This window comes from Emydura macquarii, unplaced genomic scaffold (assembly GCF_026122565.2).
Source record: "Emydura macquarii macquarii isolate MOO-44397 ecotype Brisbane River unplaced genomic scaffold, CSIRO-AGI_Emac_v2 contig_1253, whole genome shotgun sequence".
NCBI lineage: Eukaryota > Metazoa > Chordata > Testudines > Chelidae > Emydura > Emydura macquarii.
In genome coordinates this window covers 73724137-73742576 of record NW_027131390.1, presented here as the reverse complement: position 1 = coordinate 73742576, position 18440 = coordinate 73724137, and the positions used below count along the sequence as shown (strand labels likewise).

At 43.0% G+C, this 18440-nt stretch overlaps 1 long non-coding RNA gene across 2 annotated transcripts; it reads right to left on the bottom strand.

Annotated features, from left to right (window-relative positions):
• LOC137153639 (uncharacterized) lies at window positions 1-18010 on the bottom strand. Of its 2 annotated transcripts, none has more exons than XR_010919859.1 (4): window positions 17904-18010; window positions 13293-13415; window positions 10167-10341; window positions 1-244 (listed from the first exon to the last, which is right to left on the bottom strand). It is a non-coding gene; the product is annotated as an uncharacterized lncRNA (long non-coding RNA). The 2 variants fall into 2 exon arrangements; XR_010919858.1 differs by lacking the exon at window positions 17904-18010 and adding an exon at window positions 17616-17762.
• Window positions 18011-18440: the final 430 nt, after the last annotated feature.

Sequence of the window (18440 nt, the reverse complement as noted above, 5' to 3'; positions counted from 1 at the left end):
TTATTTTTCTGCTTCTTTTATTAGATACTTGCTTTCACATTATTTTGTTTTCTCACTCTATCAGTCTTCATATCCACTCATGTCTTCAGCCCAAATGCCAGATTATCAACTATCCAAACTGTAATTGGAGTATTCCCTTATCAATCATATTCAATCCCAGGGTGGAGCTCCCTCAGCTTCTCTTCTGACCATTTAAGGAGTGGAAGTAGCATTTTCTAGTAGAGCAAGTGAAACTACTGGAGCACTGCAGAGGTATATAAAAAAATCAGGTAAAAAGAAGGACTAGACATATTAAAGGATATATATGAGTGTTAGAAGAGAGTAAGTTGAGAAATGAAAGTTGCAAAGAAACATCAATTGTCTTTAGAAAAAGGTCTGAAAGGAAAGAAATTGCAAGAGCAAAAAATCTATTAATAATAAACTACTAAAATTCTAAGTATTTTCTATAATTAGTATTTTCACATCAGGAGCAAACAAATTTCAATGGAAGAAAAGGAAACCAGAAAAATCAGGGTCACAAAAGAACAAGTTCTCTAGCTAATTCTAAATATCTTGACAAGCACATTTACATAGCCAGAACCATCCAGGAAGTGGCAATGAGATCTGCAACATAATAATTTACAGAGAGGCTTTCCCTCAAAAGTCAAATGAATAACATACCATGAGCTTGATTCACTGGGAAACTTGGAAGAAAAATTAAATAGGGAGTTTTTTAGCTCACATGTTGACACTGTTTGAGTGTCCATCAAAGAAAGGCTTGAACAAATGAAGCACCATGAAGAGACCTGGACGTTTTGTATGACTTTAGAAAACTGTCAGCGGACAGGAAAACACTCTTGAACAATTGTATGGACCTTCACCGGATGCTGATACATGGGGAATATTTGGATGTCAATGATAAAGACCTCTGTGTTGACTTGGACAACATCCATCGCATTTTGCCACACAGGAAGCACTCTCCACTCTGTGTTCTCCAATTCATTCAGAATGTAGAGCTGAAGGACACTTTTCCTAATGTGTGGATAACTTTGAGGATTCCGCTCATGTTGCTGGTCACAGTGGCAAGTGTGGGGTGCAGCGTTTCAAAGCCCAGGCTCATTAAAACGTAACTTCGATCAATAATGGCCGACAAGAAACGGACATCACTTGCTATTTTATAGCTTGAAAATGCCATTTGCCAGTCCATGGATCCCTCTAACTCTGTGCTTCAGTTAACATTCTAAGCCTGTCATGTACTGTAACACTAAATACTGGTCCAGCTGATATTGGTGCACAATTCAATTTCTTGATGTTTGTACATTTCAGTTATTCTTAAAATTAAAAAGTTTCTATAAGCTTAGAGGAAAGTAATTTTTTTATTTGCTTATATATGGCATGAATAAATACAGATTTACAGATCCTATTATGCAAACGTGTCATTTTATATGACAGGAATAAATTATGCATCAAAATCATGAAATGGGATTACAAATAAAATATAAGGTCTTCAGAACTTTAACAAAGGGGCAGAGGGGGTGTGCGCCGAAATGCTCCTTGCCTGGGGCACTATTTGGTCTAGAGCCAGCCCTGGATCACAGAAGTCGATATTACACAGCTCATTCATTTTACCTTGTAATTTCCACTTTAATAAATCTAATTTTTTTAACTTCCTAGAAATTATTTACCACTGGGCCTCTTATTATCCATGTTGCCTTCTCTATACCTTTTTAATTTGTAGCCTCCACAATGGATTGTATTCTTAATAGGACCTAATCCCAGGCACAACGTGTACTGCTGCAAATGAACCAAGTAAATCAAATGAACCAAGTAAAGTGTTTGCTGGAAAAGGTCCATAATTGTGGCTCCCATTTTCAACAATGTTCATCAGATGATCCTTCTCCCCTCTGCACAAGAACAGCATAGGAATAAAGAAATAGTGGAGACTTATCCACTGGAAAAATGCATCTCTATTTATTCTTTTACATAGTCTGGCAAACCTTTTGTTCTTTGAGTGCTTGCTCGTGTCCATTCAATTGTAGGTGTGCGCGCGCCTTTGTGCACGGTTACCGGAACTTTTTTCCCTTTAGCAGTACCCGTAGGGCTGGCTTTGGCACCCCCTGGAGCCCTGCTCACATGCCGCTGTATATGAGGCACTGCTGGCCCTATGTCCCCTCAGTTCCTTCTTTCCGCCTGTGACAGTTGCTGGAACTGTTTCGGCTTGCATCGCAAGTGCTCATTCCTTCTTGTTCTCCTTAATCTGTTGTTTGTCTTAGTTAGGTAGTTTAGACCTTAGGTGTTGTTAATAGTGGTAGTTAGGCACTTAGGATAGTCCTGGCTGAGACGTTGCCGGGAGCGGGGCATGCCCCGGTCACCGGGCTTCAAACCGTGCGCCTATTGTGGGAAGGCCTTCTCACTGAGCAATCCCCTAAAGTGCTTGGGGGGAAGCTCATCGTAAGGACAAATGCAAGATTTGTAAGGTTTTCAGACCTCGGACCCAAAAAAGACAGAGATCCGCTTGAGAGCCTTACTAATGGAGGCAGCACTCAGACCGACCTCCGAACCAACACTTTCTGCTTTGGTACCAAGCATGGCATCGGTGCAGAGCACGCTGTTGGCACCGGCCCCGCCTCAGCAATGGACTTCTTCCTCTCCATCGAGGAAGAAGCGGAGAAAGCAGCACACAGCGTGGGATCACTCCCCTGCACTGTCCAAGAAGGCGGGGTTGAGCATGGGGCCGCACTGAAGCCAGGCAGGGGAGACTTGCTCACTGGAGCCTGTGTCTCCAAGCAGAGAGTCACCCCCAACTCCTGGAAGTGGGAGGATGTCTCTGCACCTGCCGGTGCCGTTGACACTTGTTGGTCTTTTCTACGCCATCCCCACCCTGGCCTCCACCCAGGGAGAAGGGGCTGATGTTGCAGAAGAAGCCTGCGTTGGGACCCCCTGGTTGTCTCAGGCGATCCCTGGAGTAGGGAGGAAGATCTCCAACAACCTGGTCGCCCCAGGTGGAGGGGTCGACATGATGCCGCTCCCCCAGAAATTGCTCCAGGTCGCATCAGTGCGGCACAGAGCGAGATCACCCTCCCAGCGCCAGTTATCATCCTCAGCATCAGACAAAGTTTGGCCCAGGAGGCATTGCCTGTCTGAGTCGCCTGCAAGGGGCTGCTCCCCAGAGGGAAGTTAGCACTGCTCCCTGACACTGAGGAGTTCATCCACACTAGTGTGGCTCGGACCCTGGTTGCTGGAGCCGACTCGGCACCAAGAGGGAAGTGGCGCTGAAAGCCATCGGTGCCCAGGTGCCACTCTGGGTGCTCTAGTTCGCAGTCGAAGCATGGTTCCCCGTGTCTGCACCGGTCACAGTACCGGCACCAGGTCTCGTCATCATCAGGATTGACGACACAGAGAGGCCATTCTCCACAGCGCCGGAGCACCCACAGATCGGGTCATCACTCCCCCACTACGTGGCACCGTACAGCTGGACCCTCCGAGGCAGCCCCGCCGTGGTCGTCTCACAGTGAGTCAGTGTCCTCTCAAGAGGACGGCCACTGAGCAAGTCATCGCCTCCAGCAAAAGATATTGGAGCACCCTTTGGCTCAAGCAGCCCCGGGCTGGTTTCAGGGCAGTGGTCACTCCAATGGCTGTATTGGGGACCCTGGAGGTTTCCGGTCCGGCTGGGTCCGCAGTCGTTCAGGTCGTCGGACGTGCAACCCACACCACCAGTGCCAGAGAAGGGACATTGTTCGGCCTCTGACAATGATTCGGACCCCCCAGGCAGGGACCTCTGTTGGGGCCCCTCGTCAGCGGGAAGGGATGCCACCACCCACCACACCCCTCCAGTCCTCCTCCTTTTCCCCAGACGAGGCGGTCACCCAGGGACCCTTGGCGCCACTGGATAATTTCTGGGCTCATCAAGAGTGTCTCAAGAGTGTGGCTTCCCACTTGGGGTTGGAGGCAGAGGAGTTGAAAGATGTGTCATACAGTCTCTTTAATGTCCTGGCAGCGTCCGCCCCAGCCCAGGTTGCCCTCCCTGTGCATGAGGGGATGTTGAAGCTAGTGAAGGCCCTGTGGCAGACCAGCTTCTAAGGGGGCCGAGAAAAATTGTCCCGGCCAAGGGATTTGAGTACCTTTTCACCCACCCCTCTCCCGGTACCCTGGTGGTGGATGCGGCCAACCAGTGGGACAGGCAGGGACAGCCCCGTTCCACATAAAAAAATAAAGAGAACAAGAAATTGGACCTGTTCGGGAGAAAGGTTTATTTGACAGCAAGCCTGCAGTTTTGAATTGCCAATCAGCAGGCTCTCTTGGGTAGGTACAACTTCAATCTCTGGGACTCGCTAAAGCGCTTTGCGGATGCTTTGCCCCAGGACTAAGCGCTGGACTTTAGTATTGTCTAAAGGAGGTATCATTGTGGAGGTATCATCTGGAAGAGGGTATCATAGTGGCCAGAGCAGCGCTGCAGGCGTCTTCAGATGCAGGAGACTTGGCAGGCAGAGCCATGGCCTCTGCAATCTGTATGCGCAGGTGCTCGTGGCTGCAATCCTCGGGTCTGTCCCAGGAGATCCAACAGTCCATCCAGGACCTCCCCTTCAATGAGTCGGCCTTGTTTTCGGACCAGACAGATGCGAAGTTGCATGGTCTGAAAGATTTGAGGACCACGCTCCACTCCCTGAGTCTTTATATACCCCAGACCTCTAGACGCCAGTTCCGTCTTCAGGGCCAGCAACAGCAGAGGTACCAGCCACAGCGGTTCATGCTCTCAGACAGAGGGACAGAAATAGGGGGTCTAGGACATGTCAACTAAATGCCATCCCCCCAGCAAGGTCATCTAGGCGATCTGGTAATCAAAGGAGACCACTTTGAAGGTGCGTCCGAGGGTGGCGTTCCAGCCTGTTCCCTGGATCCCTCCCTGAACCATCTAGCCCCCTTCCTGTCCGAATTGGCCAAGGTCACTTCCAATTGCTGGATCCTTGGCATAGATTCAGCAGGCTGTGCCCTCCAGTTTGCTTCCATCCCTCCCAACAACCCTCTTTCCCAGTCCCTCTTCAGGGACCCCTTTCATGACCAGCTCCTCATGTAAGAGGTAAAGACCCTTCTCAGCCTGGGGGCCATAGAAGGGTTTCCACCGGACATGTGGGGGAAGGTTTTACTCGAGGTACTTACTCATCCCCAAAGCAAAAGGAGGTCTAAGGCCTATACTAGACCTGCTTCGTCTCAACAAATATCTCAAGAGGCTGAAACTTCGCATGGTCTCCCTTGCCTCTGTCATCCCCTCCCTGGAGACTGGTGTGCCACCCTCAACCTAAAGGACACATACTTCCACATTTCTATTTTCCCCAGCCACAGGCTTTTCCTCCATTTCTTGGTGGCTGCCTCCCACTACCAGTTTGCAGCATTGCCCTTTGGACTTTCCTTGGCCTCCAAGGGTGTTTACAAAATATATGGTGGTAGTGGCAGCACACCTGAGGGGGTCCACATTTTCCCCTACCTGGACGATTGGCTAATCAGAGTTAGGTCCAGGGCCTAGGTCATGGGCCTGCTAATAAACGAGCAGAAGTCCACATTAACTCCATTGCAGCGGATAGAGTTCAGAGTGGTCCTGGATCCTTCCCAAGCCAGAGCTTTCCTGCCCCATCATGACTCGCCTGCACCTCTGACCGACTACAGCAGCCAGGCACAGTACATGGCGGCCTGCACTTACATGGTGAGGTTGGCTCAGCTAAGACTCAGACCATTTTAGTCATGGCTCACCTCGGTTTATGCCTCGAGCAAACACTCCCTGGACCGGATGGTCACAGTCCCCCGCCCAGATCCTGGCCACACTAGACTGGTGACGGAACCCTGGGCAGGTTGAGGGGTGTGCCGTTCAAAGAGCACCTCTCTCTGGACCCCTGTGTGCCGAGGTGCAGATATGGGCCCACCCACCCTAAGCCTGAGGCATCCGATATCAGGGTAGCTCATCCATAACTCCAGGGTAGTGCTTGTGAGTCACCTACAATGGAATGGACATGAGCCAGCACTCGAAGAAGAAAGGACGGTTACTTATCTTGTAACTGTTGTTCTTCGAGATGTGTTGCTCATATCCATTCCATAACCCAACCCCCATTCCTGCTGCTGGAGTTGGCGGCAAGAAGAAACTGAGGGGTGGTTTAGGGCCAGCAGTACCTCATATACAGCGGCATGTGCGTGGGGCTCCGAAGCCGGCCACTCCTGTAATAGACCCTTAACCTATGACTGAGTTATCAAAGTCCTCAGTTCATGGTTTAAAGACTTCAAGCTACAGAGAATCCACCAGCAAGTGACCCATGCCCCATGTTACAGAGGAAGGCAAAAAAAACCCAGGGCTTGTGCCAATCTGCATTTTAAAAGTCTTGCTTTCCAAATCCACAGTATGGTGCTGAAACAGAGAGGTCATGGAGGTAAAGATAAGAACCTGACGTTATCAATCAACTGGAGCTTTTTCTTTGGTCATGTGAATAAAAGTTAATTCTCATACTGACGTCTCTTGTAGAATCATTGGTTTACCTTATTTCTCGTCCCAAATACTAATACTGAAAGTAGCTCATGGTGCCCTAGGAGTTAATTTACCAGACATTTTTATGGCTGCCTCGGATGTGGTGTTTTCCCCCTGCCATTTATAAATTCCATTGTTCTATGCATTTTCCTATCTGCTACTGAACAGTGATCTGAGGGTTTTAGTTTCTATCCAGTATCAGCTACAGTTCCTTTTCTTAAACAATGCGTTGGAGCTTGTGACCCTTTAGGCCCTGATCTTGCAAACTGATCTGCACAGGTGCAGAGGTACACTCATGTGGAGCAGCTTGCAGGTTTAGGGCCCTAATGTAATATACCTTTTGACATTTTCACTACTACTCTCTTCGTTACTTTTCTTTTTAAAGTGAACAGCAAAAGGAAAGGGATGGGTTTTGTGCCCCTTTTTGCTTCTTTATGATTTATAAAGTAGGCTGAAAGGATTGTGGAGGTTGGGATGGGGGAGAAGTTAAGGATTTTTTTAAAAAAACAAGACATTTGTAATTCCTATATCTACCATGTTTTTCCTGCAAAATAGTAACAACCAGGTTTACAATCATCACAAATACCAAGAAATACCTGACAGAGGTTGGGAAGTTTAGTTGACTGTGTTAAACACTAGGGTTTGTCGAAGTTAAATGGGTGGTAATAAAAATAAATCTCTTACTTAGAAACACCTATGAGAAAAATACATCTTTCTACTCTTCACTTAAGGACTGAAAATATCACATCGGGACTTCAGCAACAACAAAATTTCACTTGGATGTATTTTTTTAATAAAATAAAAACACAACCTCTCCCCTACCACTTTTGCAGATCACCACTGACCACATTGCTCGTGTTACTTCTCAGACCATGCTCCAGTTTACTCTTGGTCCTTTTAAACTGATCCTATTCCAGCATTATTAGCCAGCCTTCCCAGTTTAATATCACTCTCAAATGTCCATACTTTCCTGTCCTCTGTCCTTTTTATTCCTAAAAATTAATAGGCGTTAAAGCAATTCTGCATTATTTTCAAGAAATATTTTCAATGTTGACGAGTTCCAGAGGGGTAGCCGTGTTAGTCTGTTTTTAGCAAAACAATGAGAGTCCTGTGACACCTTAAAGACTAACAAATGTAGGTGCCACAGGACTCATTATTTTTCAATTTATTTCTCTTTCTTGAGGGCTAGTTACTATCTACATTATTGAAGTGCATCATTGCTACTTTGTTTTCATAAACTTAAAAAACCCCTTGAAAACCACAACACTCTTCCTAGGACTATGGTGTCAGTTAATTACAAATTGAGGGTGAAATCCTGGTCCAATTGATTTCTATGGCAGAACTCCACAGACTTCAATGGGGACAGGATTTCATCTCAGAACCCAAATCCCACAAACATTTTTTGCACCTACTGAACTCTACTCATGCAAGTAGCCCATCAAAGTTAATGGAACTACTTGAGTGTTCAAAGTTAAGCATTGGCAAGAACATTTGCAATATATCCTGTGTTCCACAGAACTAAAGTCAGATTTTCAATAGCATAAATTGCACTTAAGATTGGGAATCCTGCGCATAAAGTGCCATGTACAAAGTTTGAACCTTAACATTGTGTACGTTTCCCTAGAACGGTTTAATCTATCCATGGGCATAGTTGGGGGGAGGGAGGTGCAGGCACTGCAAGTCTCAGGCAGGTGTGGAATTTGCTCCTCCATGCGCAGCCCCATTGGCCTGACTGGAGCTGCCCCCCTAAATATAGAAGTCAAACTACACCTATTAATCTGTCCTCCTCCCGCCCCCCAAAAGATAGTGCTCTATTGTTTGTGCACACACTACAACTTTGTGTTTGTCAAATTTCTAGTCTACTGCTGTCTGATTCAGAATATGGCAGGTTGTTTGGTTTATTTTTAAAGGGAGAAGAAAATCTACCCTTGAAATTAGCAACTTTTTCAAAGTAGCCTTCATGATCTTCTTCTACAATATGCTAAGAATAGGTGAAGGCTGGATGGACTCTTGAGATCCTGTTCTTAAATAATTCCTGTTTTCTCGTACCTGGTCAACTGAAACTCGAGATAACAGGAAGGACAAAAGTTCTATCAACAGCGTGCACAGTTGCAGGAAATTAGAAGTTTGGGATATTCTAACCATATTCTAACTGATTATTCCTGCCCCGTGCCCTAGAGAAAGAAGGGGAAATTACAAGGTCCTTGTGTCCCAGGAAGTGCAGGCAATTCTTTCTTGCTCTGAAGTCTGGCAATTAATTTAATATTGTTTATGTTAGCAAGAATCACTGTAGTTAAACATCTAATCCCATTTGTCACCTGGCATGCTATTCATGTCCAAGGACCCCATCATTCCATGCAAGAGAGATTCCTACGCAAGGATATACAACTCTGCCCACTCTTAGTTTCCTATGATTTTTTCCATGCAGAGTGTGGTTTGCCCACATGGAAGATGTAGCAGTAAAGGAACAGCTCAATCTCCCTGGGAACGACTTGGCCCTTGGAATGCGGCAGTTGTTACATAAGGGTGGAGGGCCCAGCCTCTCCAGCCCTGGACTCCAGCAAGAAGTCCCCCATAAGGTCATTATACACTCAATGACCTCCTCTTCAATCCCCAGCCCTAGGAAATGACAGAGGAGCAGCTGAGACTCCCAGAATTGATATAGCAAGGTATGGGCAGGGATAAATCACTCAAAACATTACCATGCTGGACCTGTACTCCCGTAGGGTGCTATTTGGAGGCTTCTCTGGCCCCTCCCATGTTTCCAAGTTCTAGAATTTAGAGATGTTCTTATCTTCAGGGGGCAGCATGTGTCCCTTGGCACCAGTGCTCTGCTGCATTATCAGAAGTGACAACTCCCCCACAGAGATCTGGTAGTCATGCACTTTTGAAACCGGTGAGTGATGCAGTCTCCTGTGTTGGACAGCAGCTCCAAAGATTAAGAGAGTTGGTACCAATGCTACCAAGGGGTGGTCTCTCTTTGAGGAGATAGGCATTTGGAAGTGGGAGTGTGGGCTTTAAGAATGGGAGCATTTGATTAACTTCAGTTATAGCACATCACTGTGTATTTGAGTTGCTCTCTGGGAACTGACAGGTCTGTTTATTTTAGTGCATTTTCTAAAAGTTGTCAAGGGTTCCTAGAACACTGGATGGCTGCTCTTTTATTACAGCTTGTATAAAGCTAAATAAAAGGCACTATCCTGCTTCTTTGTCATGAGGTTTCAACACACCAGAACTAACAGCTGCTTTTCAGCTCCAGTTAGGAGTGTGTGCCTTTATAATGATCTCTGTTCTTCTACCTTGGATTGCAGAAGACAAACTGTGAGAAATGCACAATCAAGATTGCATGCTGTACAACTAAGATTTCCAAGTACACAGTCCCCAAACACTTACTTTAATGCTTGCTTTTTGTTATACCCATTTCTTTCCTCTTCTTGAGTTGGGCATGTTTGATGAGGTGACTGGTTTTGTTTAGTTTATTTCAGCAGGCTTACTTCACCATCAAGTGTTTGCCATCAAGGACTGAGGAACTGTCTTAACTATTGCACTTCAGTATTCACAGTATCTTCTGGATGGCTCTGCCTTTCTTTTCCCTTTCCTATGCACAGTAACTTATCTTTCATCTACATCTCTCTTCTACACTGTACACTTCAGACTCTGGTTTGCTTGGCATGCTCACCTCTCTAAAAATATCATCCATGAACTTTTTATTCTTCTTAATGTTGTGTAGCAAGGAAAGTTGGCTCTCAAGATCAGCAATCTTGCTCTTATGTGCTCCCGAAACCAATGCACATATACTCTCTTGGATGTCAGCACCATATCTCCCATTGCTCTGATTCACAGTCCTTCCTACCCTGCACAAAAGAAAAAGAATTTGGCAGTCAAATCTCACTATTTTCTCCGTCTTCTGAAAAAGATTAATTATAAGAAAAAGAGAAGTAACCATTTTTGACAGCAACAGAGGTTAAGGACTGTATGACATTATTACTATTCTTGCTGTTATACATGTATGAAGTTCATCTGAGATGCTTTTTATGAATTTTTTATTATTTTCCTTTAATCTTTTGTTGCTGAGAGAATAATAATGATCTGGCATGAACAGGAATCTCCATGTCTCCAAGCAATGACATTAAGTTGCAGTCTTATAAACCACCTACATTTTGTACTTTTATGGGAAAACAAACATCCATCCTTTTCAGCATATTGCAGCTGTCATTCCGTTTTTAAAAACAGGTCTAAAATAAATTAGAAGAGTAGGTCTCTTTTTCTACTCTGCCATTCAATAGTTAAGGATATGAGAAATTATAGTCAACACTCTTGTTAAGTTACATATCTACCTATTCAAAAATGTACTTTCATTTTATCCCATCTTAGGTTAAATACTACCATAAAACCTTAGATAATTAGCAGTATTACATTTTTTTAGTGACACTAAGGTTAATCACTGGAGCCATTATATTCTCAGATAAATTAATCATTTTAGTGTTATTACTAGAAAGACAAACATGCATAATAAAATAAGTCAGTTAAATCTGCAAGTAAATTTTATGCAGGAGGGGATAATGCATTTTCTCAAGCACTGCTTTCTTCCAAGGAACTAAGGCAGTGGGATAAGCACTTAAAAGTTAAACACATAGTTAAGTGCTCTCCTGAGTTAGGGTCTAAATGCTTATGATTCTCTAGTCTGCTATAATGCTGTCAATAGTGAAATAGTGGACCAGGCAATGCTAGATAACATCATACAAGTCAAGAGATTAATTACTTATTTGCAAGAAATGAAAAAGCAGCACTCAGAAGTGGCTTTCAAGAAGTCAGATGAAAAACAATGTCTTGGTTTTCTAAATGTCCCACAAAATCTTGTCAACTGCCTTTTTGTTGATTTTGGGGAAAGTAACTTACCATTTCAAAAAAATTAATGGTACTATTTGACTTCTGAAAAATGAACTCAGCCAAATATTGCTCTGATCAAATAGAAATCAATAAGAATTAAACATGTTAATTGATTATTTCCCAAAGGCAGGAAGATGGAGCTGACAGTAGCATTTCATTTAACACCAGCCAATCATGCATCAAAAAAATTGGAAGCAAGCATGATAATGAACTAAGTCCTATTCATTTCTTCCATTTTCTCATTGATTCAACCACCATTTCTCCAAATTTAGTTTGGTCATCAGTATAAATAATCAAGAAATACAAAAGACATTTCAGTAAACACCCAATACTGAATCTAGGCCAGTGTTTCCTAGGGAAAGGTGATGAAACTTGTAGAGCGTCTGACATATCCTGTTGTAATTTTATATAAAATTGTTTCAGATATATTGTATGGAGAATCAAATCTGAGGATTTCCAACAACTGAAAAAACATTTAGGCCTCTTCACTGTTGCAACTAAACCTGCTTGAAGACAAATTGTTTTCATGTTTATAGTTTGCAAGATGAAATATTCTCAACTTTCACAACATATTACTATGCACCAAGACCAACACTTTAGATCTCCTAGAAGTGTTTGAAATCTTAGATTATGCTGCTGTAGTAACAAAGCAATGACCTATCTAGATATGTATGTATATATATATATATATATATATCTATATATATATATATATTCTACTATAGTAGTATCCGAGCATCTCACACCCTAATGGATTTTATCCTCAAAACTCTCATATGGTGGAAGGAGGGTATTATCCCTATTTCACCAATTGAAAATTGAGGCATAGGGAAGATTAAAGGGATTTTTCCAAGATGACACAGGAAGTTTTGTGACAGAGCCAGGAATTGAACCCAGATCTGTCAAGTGCCACTCCAGTACTCATTCACTAGACCATCCTTCCTAATCCATGAAGTTACATCAAACAATATAGTAGAAGAGTTGTACTTCCATTGCTATTTGTGTTTAATAAAATACATTTCAAAGTAAACTTAATACTCTGTTTCCCCTTTCATGGAAAGTTTCTGCTACATCCCTGGTTAAAGGACCTACACCAAATAAAGAAATAAAATTCAGTAAAGCATGGAATTAATTCAGAATTAACTCCCTGCAAAGTCATTGAGAATACACATGTAAACACTAAAAACACCACTTTAGTAAACTAGTTGAATCATCAGTGAGGGGTTTTAACTAAAGTTCTTTCACTCAAATATTTTCTTTTTGTGGGTAAATTCTTGTTTTTAATACAGCCTTAATATGGGGCCTATTTCAACCTGCCTGCGTCCCTTTACAGTTTGAGTAAAACATTTTTCTTTCTTATCGCAGATTTTCTACATTAACACACTTTCATTGTTTGACATATAATGCAACTGTGACAGCAGTATAAAATGCATTTTGCATTCTCTACAAAGGAAAAAAAATGAAGAGGGCCTGGTCAGTTGACAGGATTCCCATTGATAGAACCTGAACTAACTAAAGAGCAATTTCATGTATTTGCATTCTGGGTTACTCAGCAAAAGAGCTATAAGAAAAGGTTGATTGAGAAGCCCACGCCCACCAATACCAGAGTAGTTTTGAGATTCTACATGGACTGAACATCAGGGGTCCTGGGCTGATGAAGTTTGCAAAATCCACTCTAAATCCCTCCATCAGCCATCCCTATTTTTTTATTTTTGGCCTAATGGTACTGTATTTATGGAGTGCTTATCACTTTAGTGGCTAGATGCTGTGATACATGAGTTTTAAATAGTAGCCTTTTGGGACTATTTTGATAATTGGTGGTGCTGCCCTGATAATGGCTGCAGATTATTTTGGCCTTGTTTTTCCTCTTTTTGGGGGCTGCACAGTACTTTTAAAAAAAACTGTTTATACCCACCTTTCCAGTATTAGTAATTGTTTCCTTGTGGGATAGTGCTCTCTCAATCATCTCCTTATGGTTTTCAGTTTTAGCCACCTGCCCATCTAAGTTGTTAATTCTCTGACATTTTCCTGCATCTTTCTTCAAAAAAAGAAAGAGTACATTGAAGCATATCGTGCAGTGTCTCAAGCAGTTCCCGAATTGATCCATCATGGCTCAGGCTGGCAAGAGGGCAACAGTCTTAGAGGCAGCACACGACAGAATTTTTTGAGGAATCTTTGAGCTAGCAGCATGCTGCTTGAAAAATCTTTTTCTTTCAGACATGTTCTTGCCTTGAGTCATTACCATAAATAGAACTTATTCTTTCAACAGATATTACTTTCACCACATGAGGTATCTAAAACCGTGGGAAAAGGTAAGGCTGAAAAAATACACAAGATATATTGTCAAATATGGTACACGATTAGATCATATAAAATCAGTGGAAGAACACTAGATGGAATTATCTGTAAAACCTTAAAGTGTAATCAGTAATTTTGTAACAAAGATTTAAAAATCCCCATCACTTCCGGTGCATTTGGTCCTCCATTGAACTACTCACACAACTGCTGTCATGGAACCTCCTTGTTTCAACATTGTCTCTCTACTGTAGGGAAACAGCATCAGTCTTTCCTCCCACCTAAGCACCAAACACTCTGCACTGTCACAAAGCAGCCTCTCTTTCTATTTCCTTTCTGTGTGGTTTGTCTCTATCTCCCATTACACCACCAAGCCAAAATAGGAGTTTTAATAGGTTATTGGCACATGGCTTAGGCAAGTTCACTCACCCAAGAAGTGCACCAGTAGCCTTGTGCTGCACATTGTGACATAGCTTAGTGCTCTTAGAGAATGGCATATTAATTTAAGATGAAGCAAACAATGTTTGGGGTGTTCATGCAATGTGTCCTTCCACCATGAAAATATTTCCTAGGAAAAGGATAAGAGTAGGAGAAAAGTAAAATTCTTACTCTTAAAAGATTCCCTGAACTGTTAAGATCCCTTTTCCCTCCTTCTGTGTCCTAGAAACCAGGCTGCCTTTTTAGCAGCAGTTTGTTCCCCCAAAAGCCACTTCAATATAATTTTCTATTATAAAAAGAAATCAACAGTTCCAACTTTAGTCTTTATACTAGGCAGTCAGTTTAGCATGCCGGAGGCCGATGGACTGTCACTGAAAGAGACAAGGGAGCAGAGAGCTTAAAATAGCCATTTTCTCTTTTGGCTTGTCCCTGTCAGTCTCACTGCTTCTCTTCCCATCTGTCCCAGACTCCCTTTGTTCCTATTTTAAACAGTAAACTCCCCTTCTGCCCCCACCCATTTGACGTAACAGCCACAGGGATTCATGTTCATTTCAATGATTATGTCCCAGCTGTGCACCATTAGGAACTGGGAGTACAGCTATAACACCATCAGAAGGCTCAAAGTAGTGGCTTTAGGCAACTGGCACCCACAATCACATTCATTTGTGTTCTCTATCCTCCTGACCTAGGATTTTTCTCCCCTTATATTCTCTCTGCTCCCTCCTTCCATTCTGTGTGGTTTCCCTTTCGCCTAGCTCTTCCTCCTATTCCTGTGCAGTCTTCACCTGTTTTGTTTTGGTTTTTTTCATATGTTTCTATGTACAGGCAGGAGAGCAGCAAAGTGAAACTCTTTAGAATTTTGCTACTGGTGCTCAGGCTTGACAGTGCTTCAGAATCCACCATTCCAGTCAGTTTCACTTTGCTGCTTCCAGTCTGTGGTGCATTCATGTTAAGGCTCTCCATTTATAGGAAACAAAGATCTTTGAAAAAAAAAATATACCATTTGCCATAATGTACAAAATGCATACACCCATGCATAGTACAGTCCATATTTTATCCTTGTTCACTTAAATATTAAAAACCAGTTACTAAGAGATTCAATCGGCCCATCTCAATATTTCTCAAATATACACAAAACAATATTCACGATTATGTTTTTCACCATAGAGAAAGAGTAACCATTTATGATGAGTCATTCAGGCTGAAAGTAAACTAAAAGTAAACAACGAAACAAGAATGTATAAGAGCAAATTCTACATAAGTGAGTACTGTGACACTGACTCATTGACAAAGGAACCCCTGTCCTTTGCAAACTACTTTCACCTCAGCTCTGACAAACTCACTTCACCAAACCTGTGTCTTACAGGCTATTCATCAATAAAGAGTAATATATCTGCAGAAAGTTCATAACTTGTCAAGATTCAGTCATTGTGAGATGTGTGCATAGGTAATTTTTAAGGAATCGTGTTTATGTTGAAAATGTGTTTTAAGGACGTGGTCACCAGGAGTGCAGTGTCTCTGTGCTGACCAATACAAGCAAGAGGGAGTTGTCAATCCTCCCTAGTCAGCCAGTGAGATAATGCAAGGTTCTATTGTCTACCCTTGCCACATCCCAGAACAGTCAATGGAAAACCATGAAAGACAATTGCAAACTGTTAAAACATCTTGGAGGATAACAGGCAGGAGATCGCCCTGGCTAGGAATAAAGAAAAAGACTTTCAGTAAAACAGAGTATAAGGAAAGGCACTCTGGATCCATTCATTGAGGAAACCCCTTGACTAGCATGGGGCCTTCAGATACTTTTGGACCCTGGTTCTTAGGAAACCAGCTAGCTCTGTGACAGATTGAACTTTGGGAGGTAAGCCTGCTTTATTAGAGAGGAAAGATAACTTGATAAATGTATAGAGCCAGGTTTGCATTTTATGATTTTGTTTTGAGTTATAACCATTTGCTTCCATCACTTTTTCTCTAATTTCTAGTTAAATCTTTGTTCTTTCTTAAATAAACCTTTTGATTTTCCATAAGTACTCACAAGTGCTGTGGGCTTTACAGGAGAGGTGGCTTGCAGTAAAACTGGTAACCTGGGGTACGTTGCACCTTTGGGTGCAGAGGATTTGGGATTTCTGTGAGTAGCCAGTGACAGGAGCTAGATATCACAGGGGAATGAGTCAAGAGACTTGGGTGCACCTATTGTTAATATACAAAGCAAAGTTAGTCTAATATTAGCCCTAGTTAGCCCTAGAGGAAAGTACTTGAGTGGCTAAAGGGGTGGCAGCATCAGGGAGCTAACACCCAGCTATCACAAGAAAGAATCCCTCTCGCTGGAGGCAGAAGTAATAAGTTGACTCCCAGTCCATGGATGCCTCAACAACCATCATAAACAGCGTGCGTCTTCTATGTAACGTGAATGTTATGTCCCTAGTGGGAAAAAACTAGGTAAGTCTAATCTAAACTTAACACTAACTGAAGCCCTGTCACTATTAACAAAAGAAATTATTAAGAGAAATCTCTGTGAACGACCTCTGCTAAGACTCCGTCTCAGACCAAGGGCACTTGAGACAGAACTGAGGGCAGTTTGGCCACAGAGCGCTATGTAGCAACTGAACACGGCATGAGATGGGGAGAACACGTGCAGCCCAAATGGGCATTGCTACCAAAAATCTCCAATATTAGGCACAAAGACTCAAAGACACCTAGAGTGGGGCACCTATAGGGACATACATCTCGAAGACTCACAGTTACTGCCCAAGGTGAGTAACCTTCATGCTGTATGAATTGTGCCTAACAAAATGGCCGCCTGTTCATAGAGACAGTTGGGCTCTTTAGAAATAGAAAGGTAAAGATAAAGAAAAGGAGTCATAACAATACATACATACCACCAAATACCTACTGGCGTTTTGGGCTGTGTGTGTGTTTTTTCAGGGGAACATTGAAGATCTGCAAGGAGAGGTGGTTATGCTGCTCCGCCAAATAGAGAAAAAAGTGAAGGATAGGAAGGGAAGCAAACCATCACTCTTTTTACCGCCTGAGCACTGAAGGTCTGACCATACTTGTATGAGAAACAGCACCTGAAGCATTACTATGCAAACATTTTTCAGACACAAATACAAGATGCATTCACACACCAAACTATCCATAACTTCTCTATAACAGCATTTTGCACACATTCTATTGTTCCTCTGCCGACACTCTGATCATATAACTTGAAAGCTAATGAATTAAAATGAAAAACACTGACACTATAATCCCTAGAAGTAAATACACTGAATCTAGCTAAAGGTATCATGCCCCTGCATGAACCAAAAATCTAACTTATCTTCATTTTACATCTTTGACCCACTCATATTACACATTGAATGCAGCAGCGTCTCACAAAACTTGGCAATGAACTATTTCTTCCCCTAGTTCTCTGATTAAGATGCCTGGCAGAATAACATACATTTGTTAGAACTAGAGAACAATAGTAGGTCAAAATATCACAGAGAGAAGAAAGGGGAATGCTCACCCCCCAGCACAGAGATTGTGTTGGGACAGCAGGAAGAGTGGCCCGCTTTCACTCTGCCCTTTCAGGCATACTGGTCCCTAGGCTCATAACTAATCAAATGAGCCCTGAAGCCCCACCCCTTCAGCTGCACCCAACACATATCAGGCACAGCTGACAACGAAGGGTTAGTTTCCCTTGTTTTTTGTTCCTTTCCTTCACATTGTTCCATGGTTACATGCTTGGCTGGTGCTTTTCTTCAGTCTTTTATTTAAGAAAATAAATTATTAAAATCCTTCCCCTCACAATCACCTTCATTTCCTCTTCCGGCTCAGCTCATGTTCCTTCACTCTCTCTTCCTTCTCAAATAGGGGGACTAGACAGCAAATGTGAAAATCAGGACGGGGCTGGGAGGGTAATAGGCACCTATAAGAAAAAGCCCCAAATATCAGGACTGTACCTATAAAATTGGGACATCTGGTCACCCTGTAAATCTCAAATTCCCTCCCCACAATTATTCCCCCGTTCTCCCCATTACCTTTCTAGCCTCTCTATGCTGCCTCAGGAGAGGTGAAAGGACCAGACACCCTCACCCCCATACATGACTAGAAATAGGTGACTCATCCTCATTTCCCAGGTTGCTTCCTCCAGGGGGATGCTGGCTGGGGCGAAAGTCTGTTTCAGCTCAGTGGGGAATATGATGATCTGTATGAAGAATTGTGCTGCTTCTGCTGTACCATACCCATGGTCTGCAAATGTCCAGTGCTTCCCCCTGCGTCACAATCACTGTGGCCTCTTAGTTCTTTCCCAATCCCATTCCTGAGACAGGTGCATCACAATCCTGATGGT